Raw genomic sequence first — 18,850 nt, 5'->3', positions numbered from 1 at the left:
GTATTGTTGTCTCATTCTAGAACTTCTTTGCCTAGAATGCACCCATACGCTTTACGACATGATGCAGCCTACTGTAGCCCAATTCTGTGGTTATATTCATTGTGCAGGTATCTTGGATGGATTCGTGGTCGTACCTGCAAAAGTGTCAGTGCTGACCTTTGATAACAAGGGTGCATCATTATACACATGCGGCAAATCATACGAAAAAAGTAGAAATGGAGACAGAAGATTGGGCGGACTGTGCATTGCTGGCATTATGCCAAAAGATGTCGCGGGATTTGCTGTAATTGTGGTAACAGTTGGAAACGTTGCCAGTCGTTAAACGAAGTTGTGCACCAATGACCTGTTGATAACGTTGTGAAGCACTTTATGTCTGTGGGGTGCATCGTTAAAGCAGCGTAGGAAAAAGCCACCATATGTGAGTCTGGGAAGCCGTAAGACACGCTGTGAAATAAGGAGTGTAAAATCTTTGTCATTATCCAGATGAATTCAAAGATGAAGAACTCGGGACAAACAAAAGTTTGTAGTTGAGCTCCTATGCTCTTGTGTCATATTTGTTTATGAGCTACTAGCTATAGCTGAGCATGGGAATCACTGTTAGCTCTAGCTATGCAGTGTCATTGGAACCATTTGCTCTGAACATGATAATGATGTGATGTGGCTAAACCCGTTGCAACGGGCAAACATGTCAATTGCATACCCTAGTCATAAAGAAACAATGTAATACATGAAAATAGAAACAAATAATAAATAAATACAGGTAAGCAAGCATAAACAACACACAAGTAAGCGGAGACAAACGCGAGAGCTGCAGTGGTGTGCGCAACTATGGACACTTGAGCATTGCTATTCTCCAACACTCAACGTACGTTGTGCCTCCTTGTGCTGAAATTGACCAACTGCTACAGCACAGTCATATGATACCTTTTATAGGAATTTAGTAAAAGTGTGCAGATATTGCGCAGTATATTTAGACTTGGAAATAAAACCAAATCTAAAAATAAAAGTTTAATATAGAGTTGAAATCAGAAAATTTAACACAAATTTTAATGCTAGAACATTTTGCGCAAAACAAAACAGCTGTTTGACATGCTCGGGCGTATACTCTCGTTGCTAATAAGAATGCTACTAGATATCAGTAACTTGTGTACTTGGGAATTGAGATGTGCAGTATGGTCTACTGTGATTAAAAATACGCCAAATTATTATGCCAGTACTTTACTCTAATTGCAGCTCAGTTCTCATACAAAATATTTTCAATCAGTGGATGTTCATTCCGTCCTCTGAAGCTGAAGAAGCAGTGAAGTTGTGTTGTCTTGAATAGCAGTAAGGGTTTCAGTTTTATAACAGGCCATACAATGCCAGCAGAAAATCATACAGCCATGGGGGTTGGGAGTCGCTTATCAAAATACAGTAAAAGCTTGTTAATATGCACCCAGTTAAGACGCAGTTGCAACGAATGTCGAAGTCAAGTCTCCGTAGAGCATAATAGGTTCCTTGCACCTGCATCACTGTCAACAGCTCACAGCAGGGCATAAGAAGTTAAGAGATTGTGCTGCTTATGTACAGTGGTGAAGGTACAGCTTGTCATTCGAAATTAATGCCGGACTGCAGATGTGAGCTGCAGGCCTTATCTTTATCCGCCTAATGTGCGCTGTTTACTTAAGTTTAGGAGGTGGTGTAGAGAACAGTGATGGGCCTCAAGCGACATCTGTAGTTGACTTCTCAGATTGGTGTTCTTGAAGGGAGCGGAAATCAACTGTGTTTACACTATATGGACAATTTGACAGCATATTACGAAGAGCAACATGCACAATGTTTATTTATGTGCTCCACCTTATAGGAGACGGTGCAAGCAGCCTTAACATATCTAACGTATTTAGATTTGCTGTTATTCAAATATGTTCGTTCAACATTTCAAGTTGTGTATTTTTTGTTTACAATACCAGCAGTACAGAAAATTTGTATACAAAATTTTGCTCACATCTGGTGTCCAATCCACCTAAATTTCGTGGTCTAAATCGCTTGCCATGCAGTTCAAGTGTCCCACGGTGCCATAAAATACAGATGTGTGGAGCCATGACTGCACAATGCTGACAGAATTAGGAACCCTGAACCACCTCTCGGGCTTGTTGAAAAAACATTTTGTGGATAGCGTATGTTGTTGTGAATATGTCAGCCAAATTTTGCACTTGTGTATGGAGACTGGAGCACAAGCACGCACTCCAGCCCTGTCGTACGTACTACAGTTGTATGTATCTGCGTCTGCTGTGTTGCGCAGATAATGTAGCCAATGCAAAGTGCTGCGATGAGCTCGCTGCAGCATGCTGACAACAAGCTTGTGCTCTGATCGTTATCTTTGGTTGGCATGGCTCCAGATGGGTGTGGTGAACCGGCCCAAGCGCCAACATCTTACGGGAGCAGGTCATCTTCTCCCCGAGTTGCACGCCTTAGAGGTGTGTTGCCATCTCACCATCATGGTTGAAGTGCATAATGTTGGGAATCCCAAGTGCGGCATCCATCCCTTGAATGGCACGGATATATAGTCTGAACGAGAAGAAAGGATGTTAATGGAGGGGCCAGATTTTTGTTAATCATATCATGCGAAGCCAACAAACATCGAAAAACGTAGGGGAAATTACTTGTACTTGCTAATTGAATTAAAGAAATGATAAATTAATGGCAATGAAAGTGGATGAAAAAACAACTTGCCGTAGGTGGGTAACGATTCCACGTCTTTGTATGTGCATCGCATGCGTAATGCAAAGATGTGGGATTCCTTAACACCCTTAACACTATTGCGTTAATACACGGACCAACAGCAGCAGAATCCTCTAAAAATTCGAGGGGCTCTTAATTAGGTATCCCTGCGTAGATGAATGCGAAAGCACTGTGACCAAGTGACTTGAGTGGCCGCGTCAGCAAAAGCGCTGCGACGTCACATGACCAACGTGCGCACCGTCACAAGGTGCACTCAACGCAAGGTCATGGGTTGGACTCCTAACAAAGGTCATGTTTGACTGCCTTTATTAACTCTACCTTAATTAACGGTACCTTAGTTAACGTTGCATTAACATCAAAGGTAGTGGGTTGGACTCCCGCCAAAGGTCGAGGGTTCAAGTGCCTTAACCATATCTTAATTAACTGTACCTTAATTAACTTCACTTTAATTTTCGATGACTTTTGTCAGACCAGTGTCAACAACTGCGCCGAATTTTCTGCCTCATGAGCCATATATAATGCTTCAGCATTAGAATGAAAGAAAAGCAAACAGATTGCAATTAACAATGAAAAAAATGCAGGTGCTTCCTGCAACAGTCTGGGAATATGAGCAGCTGGTAGACATTATATAGCAACTAGTAGATAAAACAGACCCTGAAAAAAAAAATTGTTGGATAGATAAGAAGAGGACAAGGAAATAAAACAAGCTATAAAAGAACGCTGGCACTGCTTACAGTGCTACTTGAGTGGATAGTGGGCTGAGGGCCGCTTAGCAATAAGTGACATCTGCGTGCGCCCGAGTCCACAGGCTCTACATGTTGATTGCACTCAATTATTACTGCACACGGACACGAAACAAACTACGGTACGACAAGTGTGCTAGTGCTGAGCACGTGAACTCTGAACAACGAAAGCAGCACTTTATTACAATTGTTCAACCAGCTATGCAATTTACTAATGCAACTTTAATTCTAGTGATGTCAAACATTCGTCCTACGGTTCCGTTGCCGATGAATTTAGGTGGGAGGTGCCCAAGACAATGAGATACATAGAATGTAGAAATTACGTATAAAGGATCGAAACCCGAATGAAAGAGTGTCACATGATTGAAGCATTTTGCTGAATATTCGCACTGCCTCGACGAAACACTTTCTTTGGTACATTTTGCAGGTGAGCGAGCTGGTCATTGCTTTTGCAATAAAACTAAAAAGTACAACACTACATTGAGTGCAGAAAGCAAGTATACAGCACACTTCCTTTCTTTTGTCTGGGTATAGTTTCACCGTACCGGGTTATCAAGTTAAACAGACATTAAAACTCTTCTGTGGTAGATTTGAATACTTTGTGATGTGTCAGTTTGATTGCTTAAGAGGCGGACTATAATTGCAAGACAAAGCACTGAGTCATGTTAGCTAATTAAGAAAATTTCCTTAACCTTGTACGAATTCAATTTACAGCACATGTTCGAATTGCTCGATTGAAGCCGGACAGTAGTGACGTATCCATTGGCATAAATCATGTGCTTGCCCCCAGTTTTGATAAGTACGTGCTCGTAATTTGCGGCGAAATGCATAGATGTTTTGGATAACTCTTAGCACTCCGAAAATAATTAGTAAGCTTCTGGTAATTACAATTACTCTGCAATTTATCTTGCAAAAGAATGTCCGCCTCAAGTATTGCGATACCTATTAGAAGAAATCTTCAATTGGTGTGTTTTTACATGGAACAGCTTTCACGGGCCTTTGAAAGAACTGTTCCTTTTGCGAGTGCAAATATTCGTTGAGCAATTATACTAACTCTATATGTTGCTTCCGCAGTAGTAAAATTATCTTAAAACGTTTTGTGTGCAAACAAACAGGGACAAAGAATAGGGGCAACACAAGGACGAGGAAAGGACGAGGAAAGCGCTCGTCCTTGTGTTGCCCCTCTTCTTTGTCCCTGTTTGTTTGCACACAAAACGTTTTAAGATGAATCTGTTCCAACTAGGCCGACTCGCTGTTATGCTTCAGTAAGATTATCGTTACATAAAGTTGAATACGACCTCGCAGAAACATCTGAGTTCTAAGAAGCCGCAGCGCCCGGTGCAAATTATAAAAGGCCTCCGTAATCGAGCGGCGCTTATTGATCGCGGAGGCTACGAATCGCGGAGGCAATGCTTGTTGTGTCCTGGTTTGTCTTATTGTCGAGAGGAGGCGGCACTAGTCCGCTTCTCTCCAGAAGTACGCTTCTAGCAGCGGGTATTTTCGCTAGACGCCGCCGTCTCTGGAGCAAAATTTGGAGGTCGCTTAAGCTTCGCCTTTGAGAGTGGAACGCGATAGCATTCAAAGATCCCCGACTGCTTCTCACGGTTCCGGGCAACTGCAGCTTATGTAACCGTAATGTTTACCGAGAAACGTTGGCGGCAAACGCTGTGCACGAATGCGAGCTTTCTGGTAGGAACTCTTGCGTGGGCCGATCCCGGAGGTAGTGGAAACCTGCGCCAAATAAATTACATAATTTTCAGGTTTCTGTTATTGTTTCGCACTTTTAATAGTTACGTATGAGAAGACTTAACACAAAAGACATGCGCTGTAGGTGTTTTGTTTCATGACACTTGTTTGTGGGCTGCCATTCTCAAAATTCGTGGGTATAACTTTGTCAAGAATGTAAGACGAGGTATGAGCAACTTTGGTGTTGAAGTGGTGTGGCAATATAAACAGCATATACCGCATGTCATATAGCAAGGCGTGGCATATACATATACCTAAATACACACGGAAATTTTCGCTCACGGACGGCTCCGCCGACACTGACACCGGATTTACTGCGACACGGGCGTCGTCTTCTTCCGTGGTTGTATTGAACGCTGCGGCCTCTGAAATACGTGCACACAGGCGCCACCACTCTCGGAGTCAGCGTGACTCGCAAAACCGCGTGTAAATTATTGAGGACAAATATTACACGGTGACTGATAGTCGGCGAGTCGCGCTCCCGACCGCAAGTACATTGACGCCGGGGCACAACTCGCGTGCTTTTACACGCTGTCGCTGTATTAATGCAACGTTTCAGAAAAGGGCGTAACGCGAGAAATGCACAGTAGTGTTTAAGTAGCAGATCTTGTGCGACTGTCTATATGGCCTTACCAACATCTGTGACGCCATGGTCACAATTTCACCGCACCACTCGCCGAACACAAGCGGAGGCGTAATGTCTGACTAATGCTTGCTACACTTGAGCGAGGGACTACCCGAAGGGTTCAAGCTGCATAATGTCACGGAAGTAAAAAAAAAAAAAGTTCGCGTGTCGTGCTTGTTGCCATTCCTTTCTTGCTGCCCTCGGAGCCTGTTCTCCGAAGCAGATAATAAAATTCGAGAGAACCCATCTCAAGATGTCCGTTGACGATACCGTGTTTAGCATTGAATTAATTAGCGACAGAACATATTGCCACCGTCGAAACGAGTTATGTATGAGGCGTGTTACTGCAGCTGGACTCCTCTCGCGCTGGATGGATGGAAAGTAGAAGCGTTCCTATTGAAACGGGGTGATGGCTGTTGCCACCATGCTCAACTTTTCATTTTTGTTTAATTGTGTTGTAGGTTATTAAAATTTGCCATTTTTCTTTACATGTCTTCCCACACTTTTAACCTTAAGTCACCTCTCTGCTTTTGAGCCAGCAATCTTGCAATCGCTTATTGCTAATATTCACCGCATATTTGTTTACATGACTATTGTGGTCTCTAAACCCTAGGGCCTCGGGAAGCGTGACTGTGCCCGCATCGACATCGGGATGGATACCATCACATTTTAGTACGAGGTGTTCTATTGTTTCTACAGATTTACCACACACAGTACATGTGTCTTCCTCTTCGTTAAATTTCTTTATAAAGCTGCGCTTCCCTAGGATCACGGCGCCACCTAGTGGCGCCGCCGCGAAGCCCGCGCGTGGTTTCAGAAATGCATTGCGCGCCGCGCGCCGAGAAACGAGTCATGCAGCAGACGGGCTCCTCTCGTATAGCGTCTTATTGGCAGTGGGCAGAAGATAACGTTCCCTAAGCGCATTTCGGTTTAGGCGCGTCAACTCAAGACAAATTCCTTCCACACAGGAACCATTCTGAAGGCCCCTCTACTTATTACGCGCCCCGTCTTTCCGTGTCATCCAACTCGTGCTTTAGGGCGTCTCTCACGGGAAGGGGAACGCGGCGTGTCGCATGATGCCCACAGGGCACAGAGTCTGGCTTCAAGCGGATGGTATGCTCTCCCGATAGTGCACCTAATCCCTGAAACAGCTGAGGGTACCAATGCTCTCAAAGTCCTGAAGTCGCTACGCCGTCTACAAATTTAACCTCCCCGAGCTGTTCTGACGCTTCTATACCAAAAGAACGGACCGCAACGAAGCAGCGGCTTATACTGTGTTGGATAGCTGCCTGATTCCAACTAACAGCCACAGTGAACTTTCCCAAACATTACAATTCCCGCTTGGTCCCGTTAGAACTATTCCCGTTTTATTTAACTTTGATGGGATCCCAGGGAATGTTGGTCGAACCACAGATACCTCAGCGCTCGTGTGTACCTTCGCGGAAATTGACGTTTCGTTAACCGACACTTCAATGAACTTGTCACTCATGGACTAATTGTCAAAAGTACCGCGAAAGTAGAATCCATTGTCTTTGTCAAATGAAGACAGTCCTACCTTGTTGGATGTGAAAGATTTTCTTGCGACAGCCGCGCTGAAGTGTCCCTTCACGTTTTAGCGATAACACTTTGCTGCCTTCGCCGGGCACGCCAGCCAGCCTTGGATGCGACGCTTGCCCGCAGAACGGACACTGCTGAGCTTTGCCTTGGGGTGCCGTGCCCCCTACGATGCGTGAGATTCTTCTTTCAAAGTGGTTGCGAAGACTCGCTTTTCTTTTCGGTATCGTCCACGCCTGTTTTCATTGTCGTAACGAACTAACCGTCGTTGTTTTTTAACTGCTGTGTATACTGTCTACATTGCTCGTGTGTATATATACTCTTTCACGCGGGCTTTGGTGACGGCGCTTGTCAGCGTGAGGTCGGCGTCCATTTGCACTGTTTCAGAGAGCCTCGCGTCTCTTCATGAGGCCAACGACAAAGCGGTCGCGAATCACTCCTTCTTCGAAAGTGCCGAAATCGCACCTGTCTGCAAGCGTGTGCGGAGCTGTGACGAAGTTGACGGACTTGCCTGGATTCTGGCTTCTGCGGTGAAAGCAAGCGCCTTCGCAACGACGTTGCGAGCAGGCACGAAGCGCTTGTCAAACTTCTCTTTGACGATTTCTTGGCATCGCCTTCCAACAAACCGAGGGTTTGAAATATCGTCCTCGCTTGTCTCCCCATTGTGTGAAGCAGAGTCCGGACTTGAGCATCCTCGCTGCGCATCGTTGAATTCCGACGCAAAGCGATAGTCGTCGAATTCTTGCGACCATGCTGGCCGTTCGGACGTTCTTTCGAAGTCAGGAGGTGGCTGGATTGCGAACATTCCGGAGGTAGGCGGTATTTACTCGTCAACAGGCATGGTAGCGTTGTCATGCCTCTTTGTAGAGAAATCTACAGCGAAGGAGCAGCACAACGTGAGGCTACTTTCTGGACATTAGTCGGAAACTTCTGACGTCATGTAGCGTTGCTGCCACCGTGCAGTGGCAGACGCACTCAAGGGAGAACGCAACCGGCAGCCCTCCAAGCCCAAAACCAAGAAGCCCCCGTTTATTCTCAGCGAACCCCTTATATTAAGGGCGAGCTCCACCGCTGGAAAAGCTGGCGCCGCCGTCGACGTGACGTGGTATGAGGGATCACGTGGACACGGCGGCCGCGGCGGCTACTTCGGAAGCGCTGAGCGAGCTGAAAGCGAAAGTTTAAAGTCCCACTTGCGCTGCGGTTCTGAAGAGTGGGGAGATTTTCCCGCTTCGTGTGTGCGCTGTACAACACTTGAAAGCCCTATATTAGGCAGTGGCTGCCTTTGAAGGCGTCCAGCATGGTTCGGTGCCGCAGTGCCGACCGTGCACAACGGAGTCAGGTGTCAGCCTTCACACGTACCCGCAGGACAAGAAGCTGCGCGAAGCTTGCATCGCGAAACTTATCCCCGTATTCAGAAATGCATCGATTTGAAGCGCATGCTTGGCTTGATCTAAGTAACGTCTGCCATGAACGCGGCAAAGGGAACGTAATGAGCGTCTGTGGCACGTCTACGTCAGACATCATTTATAGATCCAAGTGAAGCATGCGCTTCAACTTAAGATGCATTTCTGAATACGGCGGTAACTTGTAGAACCGGCAAGCAGCCATCGGCTACAACTCGGGTGTGCAGCAAGCACTTCCGCAAGGAAGATTTCTTATACGGCGCCGCCGGGGCTGCTATGTTCAGTGAATAGCAGAGATCGCGCACTGAGACGCTCGCCCGCGCGCGCTGCTCGGCTAATGTCACAAAGCTTTGGTCTGTGAACTTGTTGGTGCTATAGATACTGGCAAGTTAACTGGAATGGAAACGGAACGGTAAAATGCACATTAAACAAAGGCATGGCATATACTCATCAATGTGTATTGCCAGGCAACGAAATGTACTGGATTAAGAAAAAGAAGCAGCTGGTAATTGCTTTCTGAGAAGGCCGATAAAAAGATCGACAGGGCGATGCAACTTGATAAATAATCACATTTAAACATCCAAGAATATAGAAAAAAAGGAAGATTGAATTGTCTCGACGGCACATCACAAGTCTCCGTCGTATAGGCGTCGAAATCCCTAGTTGTAAAGAAATTATTTTTTGAACAGCTGTGATAGCGTCCACGCAACAATGGTTGCTCGTGTGCTCTCAGATGCTTAAATGCTGCGGCTTATAAAGCTCACGGCACGGCGCGAAAACGCGGACGCGCATGCAGAGCTGCAGTCGGTCACCGCGAACCCGTGCGATCGCTGCATCGAAGCTTCATTCTGTTATGCTCCATTTGATTGTATAGACAGCCCTCTATAAGGACACATTTCACTTTCAGCGATTGCCGACCTTTCACGCATGAAACCGGTTCGGGCCACTCCATCGCGGCGACCACGCGCAGCGGGCGTTCGCTGCATATTCGGTAAAGAGATAGCGTCTGTAAACCACTCTGTGCTTTCTGTTTGCCCTGGAGGAATTATTTGAACAGCAAAAAACTTCCATCGTTTCGAGAGTACTTACAGAAATGTCCAGGAGTGCTCCCGCATGGCGTATTTATTGACCGGCAGCAGACAAACCTATGAGGAGCGCGCCGCGTTATCCGTCATACTACGAAAGCGGGGCGCTTCCGACAGATGGCGACGCCGTAAGTCCTCGCCCCCCAATGTCCTGGCGGGTGGTGACGTCTCCGGTGAGCTCGAACGCCGCAGCACTTGGATGCGTTCCGGTGCGCGTTCATCGGAGCGCTGGTTGCGTTAGATGCAACGCCACAATTATGGCGCCGCTGCCGGGAAGCCCGCGCGTGGCCTCCGAGAAGCGTGGCGCGCCGGTGTTCCGTCGCTTGCCACACACCTAGTGGCACATACTCCGTGACCCCGAGTTGGCGGGAGGTTCGTCGAAGAGCGGCGCACGCCTCGTGCATTCCTGGTGCTGCTCGGTAAAGCGTTGGCGTTGAAGGCGTTCTAGGAAAAGCGGCACATATACCCAGTGCATTTGTGGCGCTGCGAGTCTGTTAAATGTCGGGTCGCCGTCCTTGAGGAAGGCTTGTGGTGCGGGTTCGATTCCGCTCAGCATCGGAGGCATTTAACGGAACTTATTCGTCATCGTAGAGCAGCACATTCCCAGCTGCACATACTTAGTTACCCAAAGTCGGCGTCAGAGAGTTTCTTCGAACAGGAGTAGTACTACAACGAGTCCCGCATCTACAGTGGTCCTCGTCGGCGTGAAAAAAATTTCATAGAAGAGCGGCACGCACGTACACGCTGTCACGTACTCGGTGACACATGTTGTTTCGATGCTTGATCTCGAACCCTGAGCATAGTGGGTGGATCACTAAAATCACAATCGTACGAAGCGACGATGAAAGCGCCGCATAACGTGCGACACCACTGACACCAACGTGCTACCTGGCTCGCCTGATGCAGTGTGTGTGTGTGTGTGTGTGTGTGTGTGTGTGTGTGTGTGTGTGTGTGTGTGTGTGTGTGTGTGTGTGTGTGTGTGTGTGTGTGTGTGTGTGTGTGTTTTTCCCTGTTGGTATGAACGGCGGTGCGACAGCGCCAACCTGAATGTCTGCAATGGCAACAGTAGCCTCGCTGCGTCCATTAGCTCAAAGCGAGCACTCCTTCGTCCGAGTGCAGATAACAAAACCGTACTGGCATCTCAACCGCCAAATGAGTCATTCGAGTGATATCTCCCGGGGCTGACGCGGAGCAGTGCGGCGTATTTGCATCTCAAAGGCAAACCCCTCATCGAATACTTGACGTTGTTAAACTCCACGCGGTCCCGGGAAAAGAAACGTAAATGAAAACGGTGTCCCATTCCCTTCGCGAGGCTTGAGCAACCTTGTCAATGGGGCAATCCTGTGTTTGAACGCGAGTTCCTTGCTTACGTCACCCTTCCGTTATCTCGCCCCGGTCTCTTCAGGCCGCTCGTGTTTCGCCTACTCGCTCCAACTAAGCGCGTAGTCGCAGTTAGGCTTGCCGTAAAGTTTGCTTCACCTGCGACTTAAAAGCCGAGCAAGAAGACAGCTTTACGGCCGGCAAGGAGCTCGATCTTTTATGGGAGCGTAACGGTCGCGCCCCCCTCGCTCGTTTGAAAAAACATAAACGCAGCGACGCCATTGCAGAACCATCGGACTTTTCTTTCTCTTTCTTTTATTTCTGTCTCTCTCTCTTTCTATTCGTGCGCTTTAAACTTTGTTTCGATTTGTAACGTAGTTGCCCATAGCAGCGGCGGTAGTTGTTTCCTAGGCCCAAGAGAGTTTAGTGCAACGACGTCGACAGCGGCCGAACTCGAATAAACAAAATGAAATAAAGCAGAAACGTATATTGTTTGCAAGCACCAAAATGGAGGCTTACGCATCGGAGTAAAACGTTGCACGATGGACGAGCCGAGTTTTACGTGTTTACGGGTAAATCGCGAGGAACGAGCAGCAACGTTCTCTCGAGAGAAAACAGTGGAGGGACCGAAGTAGGCCTAGCGGGGTATCGACACCCGGAGGTTGTTGCGAAGCGACAGAGTTCAGAAAATTGGTTACGAGACGTTGAACCGTGCGTTACTAGAGATAAATTGCTAGGCTTGCGTCTTTTAGTTGGTCGTTGCGTCGTTTCTACAAAGCTGTGGGGCACTGTTCGTCCTGCTTAAACGTTTCCGTTTGACCTCGGATGTCTCTCTTAAGTATTTTAAGCTCTTTATTCATCTGCATAAACTTCCCTGCCGTGACTACCATTGGCGTTATTCCACCTAACGCTTACCGTAACACTTACCGTAACGCTTACCATATGCTATGTATAATCGAGAGCAGTGCTTCGGGCATACTCTTTAGCCTATTCTGCGTCAGTTTTCACCCTACTCTTGCGAAAGGGTTGATGATCTTGTGCTAGTTCTACGTAATTTTTGCACGAATAGCGCTGGAAACATACACGTGGCCTGATAAAATACGAACGTCGTTAAAGATAAACGCGACTAATGCAGAAGATAAATTTGTCGGGATATGTGCGAAACGGATGAGACGGGCATTTCCTAACACTGCGCAAATTTGGTTACCTTCCGTGAAATCGCTAAGCATAACCACTGAATAAGCGGAAACCGCGTAATCGCTCAAAGAATAGCCACGAAGACTTGACATCCCAGGGCGCAACAGAGGCGGCGTTTTATGACACCGAACCCGCATTCTTGTGGTCGGCACCAAAAATGCTACAGCTACTAAGTTACCACGGCGCGTTAAACACGAGGAATGCTAATTACGCCAAAGCGCCCCCGTTATTCCTTCCCAAATTATGCGACTCTCAACAGCAAAGTTTCTGGCGACGCGTTTTTTTTTTCTATGCGACCCGCGGGGCACGCTGGTAGCGCGAACGAACACCAGACCGTTTATATTCGCTGAGAGAGAGAGAGAGAGAGGAGGGGGGGGGGGCGAGACGCGAACGCGAGGATGTGCAATCAGCAGCAGCAGCCTCGGCAACAGTATTTGCGTTGCCTATATCTACAGCACGAAGTCGTGCCGCGCGCAATCACGCGAACATAAACGCACGTACACGCGGCGATCACGCAGGGAACCGCGTATATAGCTTTGCAGCGTTCAGCGCGGCGCAATGCCTGGCGTGAAGAAAAGAGAGAGAGCTGTCTGGCCCGGGGCTCGGCGCTGGAGGAAAAACGCCGGAAACGCCTGGCGCTGATTTCCTAATGGGCTTATTCTCTCTCTCTCTCTCTCTCTCGCTCAATCTGCCTCTCTCCCTGCCTATACCTCCTACGCCTAGCTGGCGGCCGCTATAAGCGGAAAGAGCGGTGCTGGATGTTGTCACAGGGAGGTCTCTGGAGAGCCTCGGCCATCGAGCTCTGCTCCCTGCGCCTGCAAAGCACCGCATTCTTCGGTGGAGCTAGCGTATATGCGGGGTCGACGCAGAGCGGAGTCCTTGTTGCTAGCGCCTGAACAATCGGTAGAAGCATTTCGTTTCTGTTCCTTCTGCCAGCGTACAGTGGGACAAGAGCATCAAAGACGCATCTATGAAGGCTTTAGTTTAACGAACACGGGATTTAAGGACAAACGCCGAATCCTCTGGAAGGGAGATACATTAAGCTAGCACATTGAAGTCGTTTAGTGAAGCAATGAATGGGGTTGGTTGGTGGATGTTCACGACTGTTTTGCGCTTGTAGTATTATTACACTGACGGAAAGACTATAGAACGAACATAGAAGAACAAGAACTGGACGTACGTTTCTCAAACTACGCACTCGTTTGATACATTTAGCGAACACGCTTATATACATGTTCATTGGATGATTGGAGGGGGAGGGGTTGAAGTGTAAGACATGACACAATGATGGCACGCGATTACACGGAGGGCCAGAACAGCGGCGTTTACTTGCACCCGTTGGCCCCGTGGCAAATTCAACCTCATCTTCTATGAGCACGGTGGACGGAGTGCTTACGGACTACCATGTCTGAAACTTCCATGTAAGTCGTATACTTTACGCATTTTCTGACGCAAATAACTTTCAAACATCAATTTAGTTCTATAAGGCACTTGCGCTTGGCGGAGGGAGGGCCCAGAAGAATGAGCATGCGTGCTGCACTTGCGCATGCATGCGTGCGGGTGCGACGTACGTCGCATGTGGTGGTGGGCCTTGTGTAACGTCGTCTAACGCCAGTTTCGGTGGTGGTACTTGTCTAGCGCGTCCGCGCCAGCTTCGCTGTATACGACAGGATGGAATAGAGGCGTATTCTTTTTGTTTATTTACTGCCACGCGTAACCTTGCAAGGTTGTCTGGTGCGGCAGAGACAACCTTAACACCGGCCCTCTCGCCCGATTTCTTCATGTTTTGTGAAACGGCATGAATGTAAGAAGTTACGGACGCATTGTTTTCTACAGTCCTGTGCCTCAGCATGGTCGCCGTTCACAGGTTCATTTGGAGTGTCACGGTCACGAAGACGGAAAGAAGAAGGAAATCCAATCCAATCCAATCGTCGCGCAAGGACTTTAAGATCTCAAGGTCTCAGGGTATTGGTTCAACACGGGTTTCCAGTTCTCGTCTCTACCACGCCTCGTCATATAGCTACAGGCACGAGAAGAACTCGAGTCACTTGATTCAGAATTACTTGAACTCACTCGGGGCTTTCTTTGACTCACGCTCACGCCTGCTTTGAATCAGGTGCACTGTTGATGGCTAGTCATTTCGAACTCACGCGGTCTTACGCTGCATAGTGGTAATCGTCGCGGTGTGCGGACGCCGACATTAGGCATGGTCCGACTCCTAATATACGAACCTGCGATACACTAGTGGTGCAGGTTGAGGCATTTCTTCACTTTGCCTCTCTCACTTCCTCCTCCTAATATACGTACTAATTTTCGTTGCCCCTCCCGGCCCGTTCAGGATATACGTGCGGAAGAAAAAAGCTACAAGCCTGAAGTGCTTGCTGAAAGATTGCAAGAAGGTTGCTGCGTTGTAATACGGCTCTTTAAATCCTCGAAATAGTTTTGCTAAAGGTTCCAAACCAGTCAAATGTCGCATCTTTTTACGCTGACACCGTGGCTTTCTCCCTCAAGTTGAACGATTTTCGCGACAGAGAAGAACGCTCGACTTTTCTATAGCCTCTCCTTCTCAGAGAGCGCCGGACGCTGGCGTAAAAATAAAAGATTTTTCTCTCTCTCTCTCTCTCCTTCTCAAACTGATTGATTCATAACGTTTAATTGCGCAGAGGCATCTAAGGCCAGATATTGTAGCGCCACTGTGTGAAATTCTGAGCCTCGTCCGAGAAGAACGCACACAGACCGCATTCTTGCGTTCGTGTAAAAATGCGCGAAAATATGCGAAGAACAAAGAACGACAGGACATCAAAGGACGCCTTTCGAAATAACTTTCGAAGGCAGGCACGTGGCCGCCGCACAAAGCAAGCCAAAGCCAAAGCCAAAGCTGGAGATGGCCTAGAGGTAGAATCTCAGTCTTCAGTTCTTGCCGCCTTCACACTCGCTATCGTTTCCCGCCAGGGTTGCTTCTTTTTGCTGTTCGGTGTTCGTTTATCTCGTCCCCTCCGCCCCACTCGTTCACCAATTTGCGGATGAGATGAAGGTAGTGTCTTGCGGGCGTGCACTGGGCAAGGGTTTCGCTGGCGTCGTCGACGCCGGTGCTTCTTGGGAAGCTTCCCCGCGACGAGTACCCAGTTTGATTGCGAGAGCGCAGCCCGGCGTCAAAATAGAAGCAGCACATAAGCAACACCTCCGCCGACCCGGTCGCACGCACACCCACACCGGCAAAAGCTGTAGCCAGGACACTAGGCCTGTGACGGTACGTGGCCGACGGCGTACACGATAAAGCAATTAAACAGCCAGCTCCGGTGTCTGTTACAAGTGGACCTAGCGCCCTCCTCCTCCTCCTCTTTCACGTTCTCTCTGCTGGCGCTCCGTCTCAATCCCCGTCCTTGGCTTTCTATTTGCCGCTTCCTGTGTCGGGCGCTCCAGCCTAAGTGATCTCTCTCTCTCTCTCTCTGTTTCTCCTTTCCAATGGCGAGGCGTGCCTAGCACCCCACAGCGTGGCGCCCGAACCTTCCGGCCTTTGTTTGCCAGTTATGTGGCCCTGGGAGAGAGAGACCTGTTTACTATGCCAGACACCTCTCCGTCACCTCTCTCTCTCTCTCTCCAAAACAACGGTTGCCATGATTCCTGCTTCGAGCGCGATCCGGCAGGCGAAATAAACAAGCGACGCGTACTTTGCTTGCTGGCCTTGCCTTGCAAAAAAAAAAAAGCAAACAGTGAGTGGCGGTACGAGAGAGGGGGTGAAACGGGGAAGGGGAAAGTGGTGCGAGAGACCCGGGTAATTTGTTTGCGTTAACAATTTTAAGCAACGGCTTTCTGTGGAAAGCGCGCAGGGCGTCGAAAAGTGCGCTAACGCCACGGTACACGCGACTTGATTAGTCGGAAGCCTAATCTCCCGGGGCTTTCAATTTTTCATGCCTGCGGCGTATGCTCTGTTTTGTCGTTCGCGACGCTGCTACGTGCGGTGTCTGAACGGTGGCTCGGGAAAGATCATGTCGCAAGAGCAAACTTAAAAAAAGGTATAAATGTGAAAGTCGCAGTTTCGACCGAAAGGCGAAGCACCGACTGTGGCAGCAAATTAGTAGACAGCTATACAAAGTAAGGATAGTAGTCTTATCTGCCGTATAAAATTGTAATTCGCTCACTAACTAAATTAGCAAGCATGGTGTCACGCGCGCACAAGCAAACATGAACACATCTCCCTCGATGACCGCGCACGCTCGCTGTCAAAACGCTGGAGCGAGGAAGTGCGGCAGCAGCAGCGAGCGACTTGACCTTCGCGCTGCCTCTCGCTTCAACGCGCCACTAAGCGGCGAGTACAGAGCGCTCACGAAGCCATCACCACTCGGCGCACTCTGCCCCTATCGCAGATCGCTTTCAAGATAGGGCCCGCGCGGCCGCGGCATGCGCAGCAGCCACCGGAATATACCCCCCCCCCCCCGCCTCGCGCGCGGTGGTAGACGGCGCGCTACCGCCCCACTTCCCTCCCTCGCGCGGGCGAGTTTGAGCCACGATCGTCGGCTCGCCCTCGCATGCTTTCACTCGCACGTACAGCATCTCACTTGGGCTTTATCTGGAACATCACGGCGACGCCGACGACATAAATGCGCCTGGACGGCCCATATAATTGGTACTGCAATAAAAGGACAACTTCATTGTTTTATTGTGGCAGGCTGTGGAAGGCTCTGTGGTGAAACATAAGTCCGGCTTTTATCACAGCTCACCCGCCGTGGTTACTTAGTGGCTATGGTGTCGGGCTGCTAAGCACGAGGTCGCCGGATCGAATCCCGGCCACGGTGGCCGCATTTCGATGGGGGCTAAAACGCCCGTGTACTTATATTTAGGTGCACGTTAAAGAACCCCGGGTAGTCCAAATTTCCGGAGTCCCCCACTACGGCGAGCTCCATAATCAGATTGCGGTTTTGGCACGTAAAACCCCATAATTTAATTTCTCACGGCTGACTTGGTTCATTACTGTCATTTCTTTTTAGAAAGGGAGAAAGGATGTAGGGTGGAAGAGGTCGTGGTTAGTGAGCGATACTGCATTTCTTTATATCAACGATTGCGCGATATTTCTTGCTTTCTTTTCTTCCACCGCCTCTACTTGTTGCTGTGGTGAAGAGAGAAAAAAACGTTTGAAGGTAAAAGTTTCACTGAAATTTGTGTAGGCTAGCATAAGCAAGATAGCTATCGCCAAGTCGATCTGCAATGTTTCCTTTCGTTCTTAATTTTGTGTACGCTGTTTGTATAAGCTACTCAAGGACGAACGCTTATGGCGTGTTTTTTCACAGTGATCTCTGTGTTTCGCACAGCAGATCTCCTGTTACGTATTTTCGTATGGGCCGTTAGAATTCAACTTGTGTGCCATACCTACTGTGGCTGCTGAAGAGCAGTGACACTGTATAGCTCACTCACTCACTCACTCACTCACTCACTCACTCACTCACTCACTCACTCACTCACTCACTCACTCACTCACTCACTCACTCACTCACTCACTCACTCACTCACTCACTCACTCACTCACTCACTCACTCACTCACTCACTCACTCACTCACTCACTCACCTACGAAGGAAAATACGATTGGCGGACGCGAAACATTTTTCTTGCAGAGGCCAGTAATTCTACCTTTTGCTTTTTTGAGAAACCTAGCGTTCGGATAACGTATGACAAATTAGTAACCTCTATGTTAGACTAGGTTCAAGCCCGGTAAATTTCCTAGAATGTAGTCGCATTTTTTTTATCAATGAGTAACCGCGCAGAGCTGAGCGAGGCATTTCCTTTGTTTCCACATTTCGGCTCCGACGGTCTTCAACAGCGGCAACCTACTGCTTGTGTTGCTCTTGCTTGTTCCGGAAAAAAAAAAGAAACGATGCGTTTCAGAACAAAAAAAGTTAACTTGACGTGTTTTCCTCGCGTGACATTGATGCGGCTGTACGAAGCATACAGCCTCGAACAGTTTGCTCTCAACAGCTTTTTTTTTTTTGTATTGAGCCGACTGGAACTTAGGCGAACGGTATAGTCGCTGTACTCCGTACGCGACTATAAAAGCAAAAGAAAAAGCAAAAGAAACAAATCGGACAGGTTCCACGCACTGCGGGAATCGATATTATGCGAAGAATATTGCAGGTACCTGGCTGTCCAGCATTATTTGGGGTTCCGCAAGGCGTTGCCAAGTGTACGAACGTGTTTGTGTAAAGTGAGTAGCTGCGTGTGTGGGTCGCGAGCTCACGTGTGTTGGGCAACAGCAACACGACGACAACCACTTCGAAGACGATCGTGTGGAAGCAAAGGCATGATTTCCGACCCGGCCGTTCGGGGCGCCAGCTTACGACGTGACACGATTGTTGGGCTCCACATGGGCAGCGAACGAGCGCAAGTGTGATAAACACGGATTGTGATATCATCAGCCACTACGTGTTGCACGATCGTATGCGGACCTAGGACCAGCACATAT

The 18,850-nt window shown here is 48.4% G+C and overlaps 1 long non-coding RNA gene across 1 annotated transcript; it reads right to left on the bottom strand.

The window, feature by feature from the left end:
• Positions 1 to 1,936: 1,936 nt before the first annotated feature.
• LOC135916219 (uncharacterized) lies at positions 1,937 to 10,016 on the bottom strand. The gene is made up of 3 exons (XR_010568876.1): positions 9,882 to 10,016; positions 5,108 to 5,195; positions 1,937 to 2,547 (listed from the first exon to the last, which is right to left on the bottom strand). It is a non-coding gene; the product is annotated as an uncharacterized lncRNA (long non-coding RNA).
• Positions 10,017 to 18,850: the final 8,834 nt, after the last annotated feature.

The sequence above is a fragment of the Dermacentor albipictus genome, chromosome 5 (assembly GCF_038994185.2).
Source record: "Dermacentor albipictus isolate Rhodes 1998 colony chromosome 5, USDA_Dalb.pri_finalv2, whole genome shotgun sequence".
NCBI classification, from domain to species: domain Eukaryota; kingdom Metazoa; phylum Arthropoda; class Arachnida; order Ixodida; family Ixodidae; genus Dermacentor; species Dermacentor albipictus.
Note: the sequence above shows the minus strand (reverse complement) of the source record. Positions and strands in the feature narration are given on the sequence as shown.